Below are 22811 nucleotides of genomic sequence, written 5' to 3' on the forward strand. Positions count from 1 at the left end.
CTGCACAACAAGAACTCTTTCATATGTGTAGCCAATACATAAATCAGTGACATCTTTCTTTTCCGTGGTATTTAGCCTGTTGAAAGGCAGCCAGCACAATAAAAGAATAACTTCCGTTATCAATACTGTGCCTGCCTCTGCACAGTACCAAAGGGATTCAAAGGCATGGCATTTCAGACCTGCCCCCTCTAAGGGTACAACATACCTACCTATAACCAATTAAGAACATTTGCATTGCCAAAAGGAAATCAGGTAACATTCTTTTGTCCTGTTCCTCTGATGACATAATAATATAGTTACCGATAAAGATATGGTTTCATCCATTGTGTTTTGTCCTTAACACTGCTCTGTCTTACAACTCCTTATTTTGATTTCATAGAGACCCAATCTGGCATATCTGGCCCAGCTTCAAAGCACAGTGCTTGTTCATTAAGAAGGGGGGAAAAAGAAAAAGCCAAAAACACTAGAGAGAGCTCTAAAAAAATATCTTGTCCTCTAGATTAATCTTTTAACCAATATATTTTTTTGATATAATACTGTTGTCCAAGTATGTTTCCACTTAAGAGTTCATAGTGTTAAAAGATTAAGTCTCACATTGTAATTGTTGTAGTTTCTGTTCATTTTCCTCTGAAATGTAAAAAGAGCCAAAGGTTTGTCTTTTTTCCCCACTACTCCTCGCCACAGCTTGTATTTGCCCAGATACATTCTAATACCAAAATAACTTTTTAAAATGAGAGAAATCAAAATATAACAAACACTGAATTAAGTTTTAAAAAACACAGTATTTAATCAAAGGAATCTCTTTGTGTTTATGTGAATTTCTTTTGTAAACTCATAAGAAAATAAATTGTGTGAAGATTGACCATTATTAAATTGATTAGGGGATTAGAATGCTATGAGTTGAAACAAACAAACAACCCCTCCCCCCCAAAACAAAACAAAACAAAACAAAAACAACCTGCAAGAATAAACAGGGATTTGTTTATTCCAATTCAAAGCCCTGGGTAAGTTAGGCATCTTCTTTCTAACCCTACACTCACATTTTGTTCATGTTTTAAGAATTTCCACTGACTAACCAAATCAACGGAGACGCCAAAGCTAACTAAGAAGCAAGCAGCCACAACACTAAAATATGTAAATCCACTCACTAATGCACTGAGCATCTTGTTCCTTATCCCACAAAGTATTTTCGTATCTTGTGCTCAGCTTTGAACAGGTAAGAAATTGCATTCAATTTATCAGGAGCCTTCATTGTCCTGAGAACTGAAGGCAACCCACAGAACTATAGAATTGCTAAGTCATATTTAATTCTGCTAACTACCACTTGCTCTCCATTGAGCTTTAATGTCTGATCGTACCCATCACAGTGAAACCGCACATCTACTAGATTAACTACAGAAAGTATCTTTGTTGGAACAATTTGGATTAAGATTTGTTATTTGTTCACATTTTTGATTTACTGATGAGCCTTTGTTTTCATGCTGAGCAATACAGGTACCTAGCAACACATTAGATTCTGGCTCCCTTCATTAGGCATTTCATCACTAAATCATCTGCCATTAGAGGTAAGAGGCAGATGCTTCTTTTCTTTAAGACCGGCACATGATAGAAGCAACATATTACCAGTGACCCACTTCAGCCTACCTACAGCCAGGATGTTGCACACAAAGGTTAGAAGCCAGCTCCCTGCTGAACAGTTATCAATTTCGTGACAGTGATTGTTGGAAAAGGCACAAAAAATTCAAAGCAGATGTAATTTATTTTTATTTAAAAAAAAAAAACAACCCTACCAAGTCACACACAGAGGCAAAATTAGTCTGTAGATAGGGGTATGGGTACACGTGTACGGGAGCTACTTTTGACAACGATCTAACATGTAACAGGTGCATCAGCATAAATCAAGAACTGATTTATTATGGACAACAAATGGTCCTTCCACAACAGCATCCTCAATTTATCATATTATAATTGAAGTGTGGCCTCTCCACAGCCAACCTATATGCCAAGCCAGATGTCATATACTTCTCAGAGCTCCAGACATCAGGACTCTGCAGCTCAACCTTTGAAGCTAAAAGGATTGCACCTAACAGTACAAGAGTAAAAGAAAGAGCATGGAAGTTTTACAGCACAACGTAGAAAACATAACTGAACTTCATTTTACAGTTGGCTAGACTTTACCAGGCATATAATAATACCTGTGATATTCTGTCAGTTGCTAGATTTTAAGAACTTTCTATCACTCCATTGCATTTTTTAGCGTTGGACCCATCTTAGCATAACATTGATTCAGTCTCTTTGCTCTTACACTGCTTCACATTAGCAGTAGTATCATTCTTCTTCCTCTCATTGAATGGGTGAGAGAAATACAGAGCTACAAATAAAACTCCCAATATATAAAAACAGACAGATATGCCCAACCCCAGGTAGCATTACAATATTTTTCCCAAAGGTTTTGAATCATAGTCCATCTGTACTCTAAACTTGCAGCTCTATTTTTAGCCACTCCATCACTCCTCCACATGGGAGAAATGAGAAATGTCAAGAACCACTGAGCACAGGATTTCCACGGTTGATCAGCACATCACTACTCAAAAGAGATGTTCTTGTCATCATGGTGCACTGGAAAAACATCAATGCATTCAACAGTTTACAACCATGACTCTTTCTATGGTGTTCCACACTAGCCATACCTCTTAAATATCTAAGATTTGGAGGGGTTGGTTTCTTCTGAGAAACTCATCAGGTAAACTACATTTCAAAGGAAAACTGAACCTTAATATGCTTTACACTGTTGAAGATTTGGATAGCCTCACAATTTATGAAAACAAGTTAGATGATTTCGCAGAGTTAGGGTGTAGGGACACAGAGTCTGGAAGAAACACAGATCGCACCTTTCCAAGTTTTCCAAAGGCATTGGGATACCATACTTTCCTATCACTCTTCATTCTTTACTACCCTTATAATAAGCATACATACTTCCTATACAATTAGAAGCAAAAACATATTTCCTTTCCAGTGTTCATCTAGATATTAAAGAAAAAAGATGCCAACATACTAAAGAAAAAATAATTGTTTGAACTCCAATCACTCAAAACAGGGAGATATACAGGGTTATTTAGCACCTAATAAAGTCCCACTTACATCTGGGGGAGGGGGGGGGAACAAAAACAAAAACAAAACAGAAATCAAATATTAGGATTATCCAGCCAAAGAAGTAACAGCACAAGACATTTTACCAAAAAATTTTCTTCCCAGTCACCACTATAAATCTTTCAACACATACTTTCTGTAGAAATACTTAAAATTTTCTTGAAGCATAATATTAGATGCATATGAATTCCAGCAACTTTTTTAACTTAGCTATGACAGAAAGCAGTATGACCTCTCCTCTATACTGTATGCAACGAAATGAGCCTACAGGTATCTCTTAACAGCTTTACAGGTTGTATATCTCTCACCAATGAGAAGTTCAGTATTTAACATGGAAAAAAATTTCAGGAGTTAAACTAAAATCATTTCAGAGCAAGTGACATTTTCATATAGCAAGACCCTTGAGAGACAAGAGAAAAATCAAATCGCTAGCTGTTGAGACAATACTGCTTCACAGTCAACTTCATGCCTGGTGACTAAACAAGGCTTCCCTTATTGTATGTCACAAACCTATCCTAAAAAAGAAGAAGTTAAATTACTGACAAAGCATCTCCAAATAACCTTTAAATCCTTCAGCACTGTAGACAGCACCCAACTGGTTTCAGATCAGGTGAAAAATAGAGCCTACAGAAGTGATACCAAGTGCAGGCTGGTCTCTGCTCCACAGATCAAGGGCAGCTGCGCAGTTCAAAGGAACATGCCTGAGGGGTTGCTGACCAACTTTTCCTCTCCTTCCAAGGGTGATACCTGCTGAACTGTCTCTGCAGCTCACGCAGGAGCATATGCTTGGAGCTCACACCTTGTGTGTACTGGTCATAAGAAATACCAGATGCTTCAAGAAGAAGGAATAATGATTTAGAGAGAACGTGAAGGAGGAATAATGATCTAGAGAGAACATATTTAAGCAAGGACAGTGTTGGAGGCAGTGAGCATTAAGCAGATACCAAAACACTGTTTTAGTCTCAGCTGGTGAAAGGAGGAAGTGTGATATTTAATCATGCTGCAAGGTTAGTACTATACATAGCAGCTGTCTGATACATCTTGTAAAAGGATAGCCTGCCAATACTTTGCTTGAAGGCTCCCTTTTGCTTTAATATCAGTCACAGAAAGCAAACACAGACAAGTGTGTTCCTATTTCCTGCTCTGCTTTGTGCACCAAAGACAGTACTGATGTGAGGGTTTTTTATTTTTGTATTTTTTTTCCTTTTTGATGAGCAGTTGATACAAATATCACTAGAAGCACCACAGCTCAGTGAAAGGAGAAGCAGCATGATTTTAGGAAAAAAAAATACATGGGGCAGTATCCTACACAATTACTTTAGGTCACAATCCACAAGCAATGACAGTCAGGTGACAGAATGCAGTAGCAGAAGGATGATCAACAACTGCAAGTGAACTGGGTTAGACACTTCAGTAGCCACAGAATGCAGCAGGGATGCCACTAATTAGACATTGAAGGAAAGGAGGCATTGCTCACTGTTTTGAAAACGTGTCAAAATATATAACATACCACTTGGCTGTCAGATTAAAGTTGGTATTTCTTCTAGCCACAGCAACAATGTACTCATTTAAGTACTGCACTGCTTATAAAGCTTAAAACATTAGAACAAAATTTCCAGAAATAGCAGTGGTTCCATGTCCTCTTATCCTAGTAAGCAGCAAAAAGACAGCTCTCTTGACTGACAGACTTGGTCCTTCTAACCTGCAGAAACAGTGAAAGTCCTACAATATTGATAAAAGATGTCTGTTACCAATCAGCAACAGCTGCTCACAGCTAAAGTTCCACAGGAATTTAGCAAAGCTCTGTTTTTATTTGATTAAAAAAAAAAAAAAAAGTAGGAAGACCAGCACTGCACTTCATGCATTTTGTTATATTTTCTTAATCTCCTTTAAACCGCTTTGTGTCTCAAGAATCCGACAAGTTGATGATGCTGTGTGTTCCCCCAACACTTACTATTTTATGATAGAACTGAAAAGGAGAGAAATTTATAAGGCTGGTTTGAATAGTTTGATGATATTCAAAAGAATATTACCACAGTTCTAGCGCAATGTTTCACCTGCTCTTCAGGATTCAATTTATTGTATAATAAACGTAAGTGGCATAAGAAAAACCTTAATATTTTCAATCACTTGTCTTTTAAAAATTAAAAGCTGAATTTTTCAATTCTTCTTATTATAAGGAACTAGTAAATTCATATAAAAACACAGATTTTAAAGTTCCCTCAAATACTACAGAAACACACCAAAATATATATTAAAAAAAAAAAAAAGAAAGAAAATAAAACAACTTCCAGACATAACTGCTGAAGCCAAATATTGTTCCCTAGTGTCTGTGTGCCTCTCTCAACTATTTACCACTTCAGTGAAAAAAAAAAAAAAAAAAAAAAAGCAGAAAAATAACCATTTCTGCTATGCTTCTCAGAAGATGAGAAAATAAGATTTCTTTCACAGTATTTCAGTCAACATCGGCTATTACTATCACTAGTAGAAATACCTGAAATCACAGTAAGGACAGATTCTTCTTCAATTCTGTTACCTGTAGGTGACCTCAAGCAGTTGAGATAGTTTGTGTTTTTAGTTGCAGTTTAGTTGGTGGATTTCCCCATTTCTGTTCTCAACACTGTTGCCAGATTTCTGTGTGTCTTTGGTACACTGTACAAAGATGATTTAAACCAGATCCAGGTTCTGCATGACATATTAGACATCCATCTTTTTATCTTTCCGTTGTTTTATTACATAGAAAATGCACCATAGCTGAAATGATCTGTTTATAGCTTTTATCTGGTCACTACAGATACAAACTGAGAAAAAAAAATAAATCAAGAATCTCTAAGTTGGTCATACTGAAAAACATTGAGGAACCTGAACAGACTATTTCCAATAGAGGCCCAGAGCCCACACTGCTTACTGAAAAAAACACATTAATTTTTATTAACAGCTACTGAAAAAGAAAGTATAAACAAAAAAATCAATTCTTAATAATTAAAGTTAATAAGCATTTCATTCTTAAAACTACCTGGAAAAAAAATCAAAACAAACAAAAACACACAATCAAAACAACAAAAACAGAAACAAAATTTTCCACTGAGCATATCATTGTAGCAAAGAACCTACTGAATTCAGGACAATCTTTAGTAATCTGCTTCACCTCAATCAGTCACATCTCATGTAACTGAACTGATGCAAATGATCAAGGACTCAGCCTTCTTTAGCACAGTGTATGAGAAAATGAAATATACCTCCACAAATTTCATATCCAGACCAACTTGTAGACTACTGATATAAACATTAAATCAAAAAGAAACTATAAGCTTTCAAATTTATAACTACAAAAAGAATGATTACTTAAGTGTTAATACTTACAAATCTTCCTACTAAAGAAGACTGTAAGGATATGGTAGGATCATGAGTGTTATGAGTCTGTTGGTTATGAATCTAATTCATATAACTTTACCAAAATAAACACAACACAACTTTTTAATGGTTAAGCCTCCCAAAGCCAAGTATCAAATCAGGTCTTCAGAATTTTAGAAATGTCTAAATCACTTCAATTATTCAATTTCTTAAACAGCAATTCTTACGTTCAAGTTATTTATACGAGAGAAGTTTTAGTAAAGGTTTTAGGGAATTTCTCTCAGAAACCTTAGTAGCTCCTATCTGCCCTAAATTACCAATGACAATCTTGATGCTCTTCCTCTTTTCCTTCTCTCTACCTTCCTTTCTTGAGAGACCACAACTTTCCAAACTGTATCTTCACTATTTTTATTCTTATTTTTATTTTGGCATACTAACGTTTCAATAAAAACAGGACCATGTCTTTGCTTTCCTCACCTGCAATCAAGCAGGCTAAGATGGGCTGACCCAACCAACCAAAATAAACCATCAAAGGATGCATTTACAAATAGGGACTAGGCCAAGTTTTGAGAAGTCTTCCAGATTTAAGTCAGAGTCAAATTTTACATTTACTAACAGAATGATTTCTCTCAATTCTGAGCTCCCATTAAGTCCAAGGAGAGACTGAATCCTGATATCAATTCCATCACTTCAGCCTTGTACCATTCATAAAAACTGGTGGTGCTACAAAGAAGAAAAGGGAACTTTGGAGCAAACATCTCTTAAAATTCAAGCACTTGCTCACAGAGTTTCTTCAACTGTAAATCCTGAAGAGTCTTGAAATCTTCTTCCATACTTTCAACCACAGAAAAACTAGATTTAAATTTCTACATTTGCAGTAGTGGTTACACACATAAATTTAACTCAATTTCCTCTGCTCCTCTTATAGAAACTGAATACTTTTTGAATCTGCAGATGTTTCCCTAGGAACAAGCAAGAGAAAAAAGGATGTAAAATGGCAGAATTATTCTGTAGCCATCCTGTAAAATCCTATCTGGATCCTAGCAAATAAATCCACTTAGCAAGTGCACTGACTCAATACTAGATAGTATGAGCTAGTATTAAATTCAAATTTTGAAAAAGCCTTTCCATATTTTCATTTCACAAATGAAAATATTATTTAATATGAAAAGTATTATTTAAGCTAGTGAACTGAGAATCCAGAAGCCACTCCATCTTCAGATTTGGTGGTAAAAACCCTTTTCAGAATAAGCAAAATAGGGAAGCCATTTAAGAATCCCCATTTTGTGTAATAACTATAGTATCCTCATCATCACTTAATTATATTTACTAATATGTGACATTTTAAAGGAAGCTATGCAAAATGAGAAAATACTTAAGAGAAGAATATGAGCAGAAAACAAACAAAAAAAGAAAGTGTTTTATAAGTAATATTCAAGCTATTAAAGCAAAGAAGCAAGCTGGGATAAATCAAAGGTGTCATTTATCAATAACCATGTGAGAAAAACTGAAAGAAAAGCTGCAGCATGACTAAGCTGCTAATAATAAAAAAAAAAAAGGCATGAAGCCTCCTCAAAAAAAGCTGAGAAATGTCCCACTATGAAAAAATGAAAGGATCATGAACTTAGATTGAACATCACAATAAATAAATAAATAAATAAATAAATAACATTAAAATACCTTGCAAGCAGCATAAAAACTAAGAACAAATCTGTGGTGGGAAAACTTCCAAGGAGTCTCTGTGGAAAATAAAGGCAAGAAATGAGCATTTTGAGAAAGTAAGGCTACAATTCAAAAACCCTGTGAAATTTTTACATGATTTTACTGTGAAGGAGTGTGGGGAATTCCCCATGCTGGACCTCTTCTTTAAATGGTGGGTTGGTAGACGTCCTAGAAAAAAATGACAAAATGAACAGTAACAGATCACCCAAGTACTCTCTAGGAATATAAAATTAAAGTAATTGAGATGCTAATTGTGGAATGTAATCTCTCATTTCAAAACTATCACAGCATTTCAGAAACAGAAGGTAGTGGACACATTTTTCAAGAAGGGATCTATGAAAAATCCAAGAAATTACACATCAACAGCCTAATGCCAACACTCATTATAGCACTAGGCACAACAAATAATCTAATGAGGAAGAATCAACACCACTCTTATTAGGGGAATTCATCTCTTGTAGACTTTGTTCTCACAGAGTCTTTTGAAATAGGTGAGCATGTAAGATCTGCTCAGTAAGGTCCAACTGATTTCCTAAAAGAAGCACAAAATGTCTTTTCCAAAAGGTTTTTGAAGAAACCAGGCAGCCACGTATTGGGAAAAAGGCTCCTCACACAAATAAGTGATTTTCAAAAATGGAGAAAGAAGGAAAGAGTAGACATAGATACGTAGTTCTCAAACTGGAAGGAAATAACTTTTGTAGATCTGCAGGAATACTTGCTTTGTGTTCCTCCCTTCAACAAACCTCATGAGTTACTTCTGCTTGTCCTAAGTCCTTTATCATTACCATAGACAAAATAGCAGAATAAAAGCAAAGTTGTAATCTGTCTCGAAATTGTTGTTTCTACATCCTAATAAACAATTAGGAATTTGACTTGCAGCAACTGAAAACGAATAACCTACAGACTTTTATGATGAATGCTATATTGTTCTTTACAAGTCCAGAGCATCAAGTTTCTGAATCACAGTTTAAGATTCTTGTCGTATACATCCTTATTACATGTTTTAGCATTTTAAAACTTTCACAAAGGTTACGGCTATTTGAAGAAAGCTTATTAGCTGAGGTTCTTCTACCTTAAGGTATCACTTTGGCGCCCCTAAAGCTTTTTGACATTCTTAGGCTTTGCAAGATTTTATTATTAACTATATTATAAGAATGTATGATACCCTGATTTAAAAAAAAAAAAAAATCTCTCAGCTATTTTATTATTATTTTTTTTAATTATTATTCTTACCATCTAGTGATGCAATCCATAACACTAATGTAATTCCACATTCTGTTTCTAAAACAAAAACTTTGATACTATCTCAATTATAAATAAAACACCTTTGATTTTTAACTTCTATTAAAGCAGGTTCAAAGTAGTTAAAAAATCTTAACAGTCAACTGTGGTCTATCTACACATGCAAATCACTCACTAATTTCACAAGATCTTGTTCTCAGGAAAAACACTGAACCACGCTGAATTTTACTTATGGTGTTGTAGCAGTGGGGTAGACACATACTCCAGGAATTAAGCTTAGCAAATTTTTAGACTGAAGCTGAAAAAGGAGAGAGATATATACCAGTAATACCTAATAACTACACAACATGTAGTGCATTTACTTAATTCAAATAACACCCCCCCCCCCAAAAAAAAAAAAAAGGTAACAGAAAGATACATGTGCAGCTAAGAGAATTAGAGTAAACTGTTATCCTGGACAAGACACCTATTTCCAAAAAGCAGCTAGAAGCTACTACCTTTGTAACTGCAGAGGCATTAACACTAATTAAAAATGGCAAATAAAAAAAAAATCCTACAAGTACAAACATTTAGCATAGCTGTTTTTAGTACCTAACAGATGTTTAAATCTCTAATTCCAACAATACGAGTAGCTATACCACGTATAACACTAATCATTTGGTAGTCATATTTTATATCCTATAATATAGTACTATAAAATTCCTCTGCCATTAGGTTTGGTACAGAAACACCAAATATATTTTATTTTCTCTTAAATTGGTAGTCTAAGAAATTAGCCGTGATGCAATGCAGTCCTTGAATTTCTATAAAATATTATTTATAAAAGTTAAAACTCTTACAGGTTGTTACGAAGTCATTCATTTCAACATGAGTATCAACAGGAAATCTTAGGCTTCTAGTTAGAAAAAAAAGTTTTCTATATACAACCTTCAGAAAAACAACAATTCAGAACGGCTATAAATGAAAGATGGTAGCCCAAATTCCATGAGAACAGACTATAGAAAGGAAATGGACTTTCTAGTTAACCCACAATTTTATATCATGTGTTTGGTTAAACCTCTCCTGAATTTCCCCCCAGCCTCTCACTTAGATACAACTGACAAATTCTCTCACCACTTCATCTACTATCATTGTAAAATGGTTTCTTCCTTCCATTACAATACATTTCCCTTGTTGCACTAAGCGTGTTACTGTGCACTGAGGAATACGAAACTCTGCTGATTATGTATTGCCCCCAGATCGTGGGCTGAAGGACAACCCATTCAAATGTGTGACTGCTCACTAAAATCATGTCAGACAGCAAGTATGCTGTCATACAGGGTAAAGGGAATGCCTTGTTTAAAAATCAAAATCATAGCGCACAACTCACCAAACTACAAATTGATAAAAATAAGGCCAACATTTCAGTCTGGCCTTACGTCTTTACCAAGATGTAAAAGGTCTTTCCACCCTCCTACTTCCTCTATGACTGTCAATTACTTTGACAAAAATGACACAGCAGTTTTCTTAAGAAATAAAAGTGCTTTCAAATGAATACTTTTGTGACAAAATGGATTTTTAAACTGTCCTCTAAGTCATGCTGTTTGACCATTAATTACATAAATAAGGAAGAGAGACATTAAAGATTTACTGATTTTAGCAAATACTAGCTTGCCAAAGGCATCAGCAATACATATATCAAGAGACCAGGCAGCAAACACAGAAATACTGCATAACGGCCATTTCCACTTTCCAGTGTGAAACCACAATTAAATTAGCACACAGAAGAATATTAATGCAGATTTTAATCTCCAAAAACAGAAGCCTGAGCCTTGGTAATATCTATCTTTGTTTACAGAACAAGGGTTGACTTTCACAGATGAAGCATTTTTTCATCAGTAATCTGGAAGCCATATGCTCAGTCTGTCATGGGGAAACAGTTTATAGACACATTTCAATGGAACTGAAATCCTTATTTTATTTATTATTTATTTATTATTTTATATTTTATGAATATTTTATAAAATATTTTATAATTATTTTATTTATTATTTTATTTATTATTCAGTCTTTTTGCAATGGAATAGAAGACTCAAGTTATGTATTTTAAGTGATTATCTTCAAGAATCTAACTGAGAATGTACTATATATGCTCGTGAAGTAGTTACTCACTGTTCACAAACTATCAAACAACATTGTATAGCCCAAGCAAGTTACTTGGATTCAATGAGATCCAGCTCTGAATTCCTAGTTCTCAGTAGCATTTAAATTGAGTAGGTTTCCTTTCAGCATAAGTAACACTTTGAGTGCTCCTCATTAATTTAAATCATCCTAATTCAACCCACAGAACACAAGCTATATCCCAAACTCCAGAATATGTGATGAGGGTTTAAAATTACAGATTGTTTCAAAATACCAAATTATAAGCCATGACTGCCACATTAAATAAATAATAAATAAATAGCCTTTTCTATTTCAAAAAGGTCTTAAGTTTTTGCTGCTTGAGGCATCAGTAGTACAAGAGTCGGAGTTAAAATGTACACAAAATACCTTCTAGCTGAACTTTGTTGATAGCTGCAGGTCTCATACAACCTCTGACCCATGGCTTGCTGCAGCAGTAGCATTTAGAACAGCACTTGGGTATGCATGACTCAAGATCAAGTCTGCAGAGGGATTTACCCTGATCTGCTTCCAATAAAGAAAACCATTTTTCTTCTAAGTTGGGGAGAAAAAAGTCAGTTAGTTGTTTTTTTCTCCACTGCACTGAAATAGAAGGAACCCTGAATTGTTGAAAGACTTAACTCCTCAGCACACTGTACTTTTGACTCTATCACCCTTTAAAGAAGGAGCTTAGCTGCTAAAATATAAAAGATTGTTATTGCACAACAGGTGATGCCAGTGGCATGAAATAAACCCTGCAACATTAAGTTTTCTTGACCAGCACTGGACCAAATTAAAAGCAGAAAAATGCACAACCAAACACACAACCCACAAATGTGAAGTTTTTGGGCAGCAGAAACAAAGTTCTTTCCAACCAAGTATCTGAGACTCGCAGCATGAGTGCAGCCTGTTTCTGCTCTCTGACAATGTAATTCAGGCATTACAGAGATATATACAGAGATATATAGAGTTTACAAAGTAGAGTAACAATCTACCCAGTAATCAATGAAGGATTTTGTAATCCCAACTTCAACAAGTCCATCAGTTCCCCGATTTCTACAGCACATTACTTGGTTTTCAAAAATAGTCTTCCAATGCCAAATTTCATTGTCAGGACCGATGGCTAGCCAGGGTTGCCTGGATTAAATACAGTTACCCTCTTAATTTACAGACAACTGCATAAGCAATCAACATAAACAATTACTTGCTCTTTTTTTTTTTTTTTTAAACCTCGTTATATGGCACACATCCACTCTACATTTTATTTGCATGACCAAACCACTTCCTCCCATTAGCTTAAAAATTCCTTGTGAAGTATGCAGTATAACTCTTTTCATAATTCTCAATGCCTAGTTCTTCAACACCCTCCCCTCCCAAAGTTACCTAGAAATTTTAGACCAATATTTGTTACTTCTTTTTTTTTTAAATTCACTTCCCCCCCCCCCGTCCTGTTATTTATAGATGCGATGCTTATTCACCTGAATACTGATGAAAAACTTCATAGCATCTCTCAGTATTAAAATTAGTAGTTGACTGCACGTGGCGTGTTTCATGGGTTGCCCAACAAAATGCCAGTAGCTTGTACCCTGGCAAAGATTATCACACTCACAAAGACAGTATCCCATTAAAAAAATCATGTACTTTACTTTTCTTTAAAACATGTTTCACATTTACGTTCTTCCAATATTTTGTCTGAATAAGGACAACACTTAGCTCACAGTAAATATTTCTGCTATGCTGTAATAAATATTTGGATCGGAGCGCAGTCTTCCAGTATTGCCACACAGCAATGGTGAGGTTGGTTTGGAATTTAGTTTTAATCTGTATTAAAAATTAAAAGAGCATATATGCTGCAGATATGAACAAAAGTTTTTTGTTGTTGCTGTTCTTAAAGAAAGAGCAATTCCTGACACTCTTTCATTCTAAATTGAACTACTAAAGAAGCTATTCTTCTTTTATAAGCCTACAGAGAACAAGACTACACAAAATATAATACCTGATGTTCAAAGGAAAACTAAAACAAAACAAAAGGAATTTCAGTGAAAACAAACCTGACAGGGTAAGTTTCACAAGTTTCTACAGGTAAATATTTTTCTCATTTCCACTTTCTGTCTTTTTATAAACTGGCAACATGTCTGAAAGAGTTTCCTGATTGTCTTTACTTTAAACAGTTGTAAATATTCAGAACTGTAAAAGTAACCACATACATCAAAAAGTTGGCACTTATTTTTGTTTTATTTTTTGTTTTGATGTGAGGCAACAAACACTTCTTTGACCGTACACTTAATGTTGAGTGTTTCTCTTTACCTTTACACTCCTCCAGGCACAAGCACTCTGTGGGAAAGTGTTCAGGATCAGCCCACTCCACAGCCAGCTCCACCAGCACCAGTCCTCCCATAGCACATGAAATGGAGAAGTAGCTCCATTTTCTCAGCAGCAAAATATAGTGCTAACACCAGGGCACGCTTTATTGCCTTGTTTGAGTCCTCCCCAGCAGCTGCTTCTCCCTCTGGAGTCTCTTGCCCCCTTTCTTGATCAACCCTCAGGAGCATTATCTGTGTAAGCATGCACCTGTTCTGTGCCATATCCCAACATTTTGCACTGGGTCACTTGCTTTGTTTTTTCAAGGAGACAGCAACCCAGAGGTGCCCTGTTGCCATTCTCATCATGGTCCAGGTGTGAGGACTAACACTCCTCAAGAACATGCTGGTCTTTCTGTCAGTTCATGTCTCTTTCCAACCAGGACCATCTAGTCCGGCCCTCTTATAAATTTCAAGATCTTATTTTAATCATCCCCATGCTGGTGTGACCACTTTACTGGTGGCTTACCAGCCTCAGTTGACTGACAGATCCCCCTCCCCCGCCACGCTGACCATTGGGCACACAGGCAGTGCTGCTCTGAGGTTAAAAAAAAAAAAAAGTTATCGTCATGACCTGTGAAGAAAAGTGGTGATTAGGCTAGGAATTAATCTAAGTGACCAAAGATTCTGATTATTTTCTTCCTCAGGAGGTTGCTGTGAAACAAAGAGGAAGCAAACAACAGGCATTTTGGGTTGTTTTTAATCAGCAATTTAGCTAGAAGGTACACTAGTAGTTTTAGATGGAAGAAACTACTCTTCTGTGAGACAGGGCTGCAGTTGAAGCTCTTATGGATGCAATGGGACTTGTAACTATGGTACTAACACAGCTCTTCTCTCAGAGTACTAGATGACATCAAATGCCTTTTGAAAGCTTTAGGGAAAAACAAAAACAAAAACAAACAAACAAAACAAAACAAAACAAAAAATTAAGGCAAAACTCCTCTGTTGCTGGAATGGCAAGACCAGCCTGGGGAGGCAGACAACATGTTGACAGTACAGTATTAATCTAAGCACTGAAGGAAAAGGACAGATATACTCACTTTTTCCTTTCAAGGGTGTGAAGTTGTATTGGGCAGTTTAAGTAAGAGAAAGAGAAAGTGATTTAGGCTACATTCTTGGTGTTTCAAGTAATGGACTTCACCACTCTGTAATAAAGCTTTTGAGGTTTCCCAGATTCTCTCAAATGCAATCCTAGCATAAAGTGATTTTTATGCATGGATGCATTATTTTCTCTTTATCTGCTATATATTAAGAACAAACCAGAACGTGCTGTAACAAAGTGCTTTAACCTACTCCTCGAAGCATAGACAAAACAAAACATTAATAAGCTTAAAGAGAACAACAACAACAAAAAAGTAATGGAGAAATGCTAAAAACATTTCTGCCTGAAAGACTGGTTTTTGTGCAGGCTGAGCTACTCATTTTCCTGTAGCTTTGCAACGTTCTGCTTTGACCTTTCCAGTTCAAGGGCTGCAGGGACAGTTAGTCTTGCTGAGCATATGGATAAGAGATCAAAAGGGGAAGAAAACTGGACTCTGCACTTAGGCAGATGGCCCCCTTTCCTCCTGTGTCGGGGTCTGAACCAAGGCTGCTAGCCTGCAGTTTGGGGCATGTGGGGTGTATGACTTGCCAGATCTCAGACAGCCTGCACAAGGACAAACAGTCCCAACCACTTGTGTCCTTGAAAATGTCCATGTTTTATTTGTAAAAGACAACCAAGAGGAAGATTGCCCCAGCTTGGGAGTCACCCAAATTGGGCAGATGGAATCATGTCACTTAACTTACAAAGTTATTCACATTCCCACTAGGATTCCACTTATTTTCCCTTTAACCACAGACTAAAAAGTTGTGTTCTTTAACAGATTGACCTTACAGCCTTACAGAGTAAGACCCACTCATTTAACTTCTTGTTAAAGCTTTGTCCAACTCTTCACGGTCATAGGAAATTATCTTTTTTTTTTTTTTTTTTTTTTTAGTACAAATACTGATTTCTAACCATAAATCTAGAAGTTGTATCAAAGGATTCTAACAACATTTCCTTTTGACAAGAGCACATTACTGCAGAGAAATTTATCTGCAGAAGAGGTGGCACATGTCATCTATAAAAATTCAATAGTTTTGTATGTGATGTCCTTTTCCAAAAGACATAGCAAAAACTGGCATCCCAAAAAATTTCTAATTTGACAGCATATTGAATGTGTTAATTTTATTAAAAACTGTGTTTGTACTACAGGTACAAACACCATGTTTCAGGTGACCGACAGGATTTCAGAAAAAGATAACAAATGCAAGACAACTGAATGCAACAGAGAGAGGGCAGAAGCCTGCACAGTTCACTAAGAACTGAAAGAATATTTCAGCAAAGGCACAGGAAACCCATAACACAGTGACCTGACTTTTTAGGTACAGTCACAAGGCCACTGGACGTGGCTTTTTGTGCTCAAAATTTTGTGTCAGCATTTAAGCTACAGGAATATTAGGGCACCTCAGGAAACAGAGGGACACCGTATGTGTATCTTCTGATTCTGAGCCAGTCACCAGCGAGGCAAGTGAAATGGAGAAGAAGCAACAGAAATAGCAAACAGAAAATGTTTTGAACAGTTTGAATCAATCCAGAGTCACTAGTGTCAGATTCCGCTGCTATTACTCTATCACCTGTTAAAAGGACAGATTTAAGAAACTAGAACCTCGGGCAGATTTCATCAGGAACTTTCTGGTATTAAGGAGGCATTGGGGAGGCAAGGACAATCCCCAGACAAGGACTGTATATCTCGAAACAAGACACTGGAACTCACGATAAGGAAGCGGCAGGCGGACAGAGAAACAAATGTAAGGACTATAAATCTCAAAACTGGACATTGGAATTCATTATAAAGATACAACAAACGGAAGAATTAGCAACAACCAGCTCTTGCAATTAAGAAACCTGCCAACTCAGCAGATTCCTGGCCAAAGATGCAAAGTACACTGTGAGGAAGACTCGGGGTCTTCCTCCCAAAGACCACTGCCCATGTCCTAAAGACCCCTGCCAACAATTCTTGGGAGGCTCTACGCAGGCGCAAGGTGCCAAAAGGCTAATTAGCATGAGAAGTGAGGGAAGGCGGGGATAGGTAATGAATATGTATAGGCGCTTGTAGAATATTGATAGATTGTATAAATTCAAGACTGCTTTCCGCTTTGGGTATGCACGATAGGTGGAGAGATCCCCCGTGCATCCAGAGCTGCAATAAAGAATATACCACTTAAAGGAATTTCGGCTTAGATCTTTGAATCAGTATGTCCTGGCAGAAAATAGCACTTGGAATTGGTGTAACTCTCAGAGGAGACAGTGCTCTTAAAAAAAGAGAGAGAGAGAAAAAAATCTGCAACATTTTAAAGGGAAAAAATATTCAGAATAGAGCGAAGTTTAAAAATTTTCAGTGTTCATCCCTGATCAGAGAGAGTCTTTCATGTAAAGTGGCAGTATTTCTGCAAAGATCAGAACTAGAAGCTAGAGTGACTTCAAATGCTCTATGAGCAAAGAACCTTTTCATTTTCTGCTTTATTGTTTGTGATTATGAAACGAGACAAAAAAATGTATTTAGCATTCAATTTGAAGTTCTGCCTGGAAATAATCATAGTTTATAGCACTTCTGATGGACTGATCATCAGCTAAATATTAATGTATTGAGTTAGATATGTCAACAGAAGTTCAACACAAAATTGCTTAGAATATAGGTTTTCCTGTATCCTATTAATTTTCACCAAATACCTATAAAGCTGTACCTTTGTTATAACTTATGTTTTCGTGGTTATTATAGTAAGTTTAACTTCTTGATTAAATTTCAGATGTGTGCATTGCAATTTCTCTCTCCTGGCTTTCTTTGCTGACAGATCTCAGAATCCTTGTGGAGATTAAACCTTAAAACTTAGCCACCTGCAGGGATTCATCCCTATATATCTGCCTTCTGCCAGCCAACAGGTCACACTTCACACATGGCTGTGATCTCATTAAACATCTCTGTACAGTCTCATTGCATTCAGGGAAGCTCTGAAAGGATAAACATGATAGAACTCTGCTTTAAAAAAAAAAAAAAAAAAAAAAAAAAAGCTTTTTTTTTTTTTTTCAGAATTACTTTACTCGGATACTTTTTTCAAGTATCTATCAATATTAACTACAAGTCACTACTCTGCATGCTACCTGCATGCATTAGTTGTTACCTTACCCTACCTCATTATATTTAATGTATTTATATAGGAGGCTTTAATTACTGAAGTTACTATGCTTTCTCCACACAACACAACTTGCACATCATACTTTTAAAGTAGCGTATGACTGCTATCCACTGTAAGTCACTGCAGAGCAGCAATAATTAAGACTAGCATTGCAACAGTTTTTGAAAACATCTATGCAGGGACTTTGCTGTGAAGAGTTAATTCTGGAAATGAGTTCTGATCCAAAAGGTGTAATGTTCTATTTCAGATACAGACTGAAGAAACTGGAAATATCCCAAACACACACACCTCAAGAGTGGAGGGGGTTGACTTCAAACCATAGGTCCGAAATTCACAGCTCAATACCATGTCTATCACTTAGCGTTTCACACAGCTGACCGATAATTGGCTGTTATTCTTTTCTCCTCCCACAGAAACAGGTTATATGGTAACCTCCAATTACAGGATATTAATCAGAAGATCATCTTAAGACTTCCTGCAGAAAGCACTCCTAGCTACCTTTCGGCCTAATAGTAAATTTTATTCTGCATTTAGAGAAACTGACTGAAGCTCCAGTGCTATTTAGAACCTTATTTCACAGACAGGATATTGTCCTGGACAATTAAGCACCTGCAATACAGAGCCTGGTGAGAGTCACTTCATTGACAAATGCCTCTTTCACTGAACAAACAACAAAGTGAAAAATGAAAAATAAAAGTCCTTCTGTGCTCCAAAGTGGTTTACAATCTTTTGTGTAAGATTAAATTATTATTTTTTGTAGCTGCTCTTCTTAATGACCTTTTCTTTCACAACTTGTTAATGCTCTGAATGAAGTATTGACAGGTGTCTCAATAAAAATGCCAGTTTTCTTGTCAGTGGTACAAATTATTTTACATTTTTATTTGCAACATATTTGCTCTAAATTGCATTGGAACCTTCGTAGGAGAGAGAAAATGATGTTCTCCTTGCAGAAGATAAACTCTAGAAAAAGACCAAGGATAACAGCACTAAAAATGAGAGTAGGGAGAAGGTCTAGCAATGGTGTCATCCCTAAAATAATTTTCCATAGGTGGCATGCAATCCAGAGTAATTGTCTGGAAACTTAGTGCTAGATGATGTGTGAGCACTCACTGAAACACTAGGAAATTCCAGAGGGATTTGGTGTAGGCTGAGTGGTGCTACAGATTCGTGGTTGGGTGGTTACTGGCAACACAATCATATTGCATCCAAAAATTCTCAGCTAGGAACACAAATGCTTCTAGACTAGTAAGGGGGATAGACAAGACTGAAAAAGAATTAGGAAGGCCTAACGTGAACATCTTCTGAAAATGAGACAATCTATGGGAACATGGGTAAATATCAATCTGGTCCCCGGTTGTTCAGCACTAGCCTGGCTGTGATGCTCAGAGATGCGTGGCTGTCCTTGATCTTAGTCCATAGATTCAAGTTTTTTTCTCAGTCAGAACTCAGACACCCTTGATTGGTAGAGGAAAGTTGTTCATTTCTTCACCTATCTGTGTTCCTAGGATGCAATCAAGGTTCTGCTGTTTTCCTACCTGTGCTCATTTTGTCACAAAAGGGATACTTGCAATTTTGTAACCAGCTGTAAGCATAGCTTTCACAGGGAATTGAAATTTTTCCTATTTTTCCTCTTCACTCCTATTGCTGTATATGGAGTAGCATTGATGGAGCCTATCAATTCTAAATAGAATGAAATATATGCATGTTCTTTATGAACCCATGAGAATAAAATATACATTTGCCTAACTATTTGCTTGTTAATCAAAGTTTAACATTTTGACCACTGCAGTCTTTATTTTTAATATGACCTAAAGTAAGTGTTATTACTCCCATGACAACCATGCTTTAAAATTTTATTTCTCTGACCATATATTTGGGAAAAAAGAAAAAAAAGAAAAAAAAAAACACATTGTTATTCATCTAGTGAAAACTCTTACAGTTAGTCTCTCATCTAGCAAAGTGCTGAATATCATTTTCATGCTCACAGCCAAGTGATGTTACTAAATACCTTCATGAACTGTTTACCTTACTATTTTTGTTTTGGGTGTAAGATACGTGATTAAAACTTTTTGTGACATGATTTTATGTGGCATGATTTAATGATGTCTCAGTAGAATACAAGCCTAATTTCATGTACTGGACCCACCCAGTTCAGCAAACAATGAACAAACAATGTAAGCACATTAAGCTTAAATTCAGCTTCATAGCGCATGCTGAAATTTTATCAACTGCCCAGGTTCCCTCTTTCACAAGTATAAAATGTTCCTATGCAAATGAATGTTATTCTAACTAGGAATGGTGTTAAGCCATAACATTCATACGCAGACATTTAGTCCACCCACATTCAGTCATTTGCTAAACTGCAGGCCATTGATTGAAGCTTATGAAAAACAAAGAGAGCCAAAAGCCATAAATTTTTATGTAGACCTGAAACTTTTCCTCAAAATTCAGCACTTATATCTGTTTTAAGAATGTGTTAATTTCTTTAAAAAGTGACAGAAAAAAACCGTCTTTTGCCCCAAACTAAAAGCTGAGTTACCATGACTTTTTTTTAAGCTTTGGATTTTAATAAGACAGCTTTAAAAAGATTATTAACATGGAGGACTACTTCTCTAATTATAATAACCTTTCCGATTCTTTCGGAATAAATTTTGTTAAACACATTTCATGTGATTTGCTTCATTATCTTTTCATTTAAATCATCTTCAATGACACACCATTTAATTAGGTTTGTTGTGCAGGTACTGGTGGTTAAACTTGTGCATTCAGCACATGCACTTTCATTTGACTAATGTAGTAAATCTTATTCATACCGATGTCACCATCTATAACAAAAATTAACAAGGCATCATCCAGTTAAATTCAGTTTGCAAGATGTTGTTTATAAAGAATTTTTCTTTCACAGCATTATAGGACCGTTTATTGACAAGCTTCCTGGTGTTCTATGATCCTAGTCATAAATAAAGATTTACTTGTCAGTATATGCTGTAAAATGTTACCTGTCAGGAAGTTAGCCAGTGTTCTCCTCTAGTCATAAATATGTTTCCTTTGTTGTAGTATTATTAATGTTGCATTATGAGGTTTTTTTTCCCATTATGATGTTGAATAGCCAAGAGAAGGAAGAAAATTGCCTAGTAGTTAATACAAAACATTTTCAAAAAAAAAAAAACAAAAAACACCAAAAGAAACCTCACATAATAACTCAGGAATTTATGTTGGCCTGCAGCAACAGATATATATTCACATATTGTTAAATTTGCAGATAAATATGTAATCCTACACACAATATTTTTATTGGCAAAATATATTGTTCAATAGCTGAAAACAAATCAGCAGAATACTTCAGAAGGAATTCTGTCTACAATGATTAAGGGTCCCGCAAATGCCCTCTGTACGTCCATTTATTTTTGTTAAACAGCTTTTTTTTCAAATGAAACAAGATTTGCAGGGAAAAGTAATATACTTTCCTAGATCAGCTGATATAATTGGGGAGAAAAAAAAAAAAAAAAAGGACATTTTGGGCTACAATCTCCTCTGTAGGTCTGATTCTGATGATGCTTTCTTTTAGATATTTAGCAGCTGCACATCAGCTGAGGTATGAATGTTAACATTGGCAAGCATCAGTCATCAAAAGTAAGTGGTCAATTAACCAAGAGTAGACTAATCATAGTTGAAGCAACACTTTTCTTACAAGCCACTAACTGAGTGGAGATCTTGTCTGTTACCTGAAACTGAAAATCCATGACTTGGATTTTGTCAAACACAGAATATAAACAAATGTGCTAGTGAATTCTATTGATTTGTTGTGTCGCATGAAATTAATATATGACCTGCCGATGGACCCTGTTCTAGGACTATTTGCTTAGAGATGGCACAAGTCAGGTAACACTGAAGAGCATGACACTATTTAAAAAAATCCTTGGTTGACAGCCAATCTGTATCACTTGCAAACAGTGATTGTTCTATCTGGAAGTGTGCTTACTGGATTTCTAGTATTTCCCTGTCTGTTGAAGGAGCTCCTGGGCCTGTCTCATAGTAGAGTAGAGGTACAGGATTTTGAGATGGCTTAGATGGTTTCTACAGTGCTGCCACTAGTCATTAGTATAAATTATTTTGGCCTAAAATGCTTCAGAAAATTTACTGGATGGAGGAGTGCCTACTTTCTTTTGAGCACAGCTGCCAGAAGAGGATGAGGATCTCTGCACCTCTACCTGCTTGCATCCCCTTTTCTCAACAACATGCTGATGTGTAGCCCCATCACACAGGCAGACCTGGCTCCTGTTCCCAGCTCTGCTCAAGGGTCAGGATCACCATACCTCTTTTCCAGAAGAGTGCTTGCACCACTGTGCTATGTTTCGCTGTAAAATAGCTCTACTTTCAGCTTTTCTCCAATAAGCTGCTCCACTTTACAATAAAAAACAGAATTGCTGATACCACAGCAAGAAAGAATAACCCCATTCTTGGTGGCATTTATATGAGTCTCTTCTCTGAGGACTGTGCATTCAGTGACTATTTTCTGAATGAATATCAGGCAAGTGCTCTTAGGTTCAGAAATGCATGGCTCAGATGAAAGCAAAGCCAGACATAGGAGATCTTTTGAACTCCCACAGAACATTTAAGGAAAAATAA

Source organism: Aythya marila (genome assembly GCF_965140915.1).
Source record: "Aythya marila genome assembly, chromosome: 4".
NCBI classification, from domain to species: Eukaryota; Metazoa; Chordata; class Aves; order Anseriformes; family Anatidae; genus Aythya; species Aythya marila.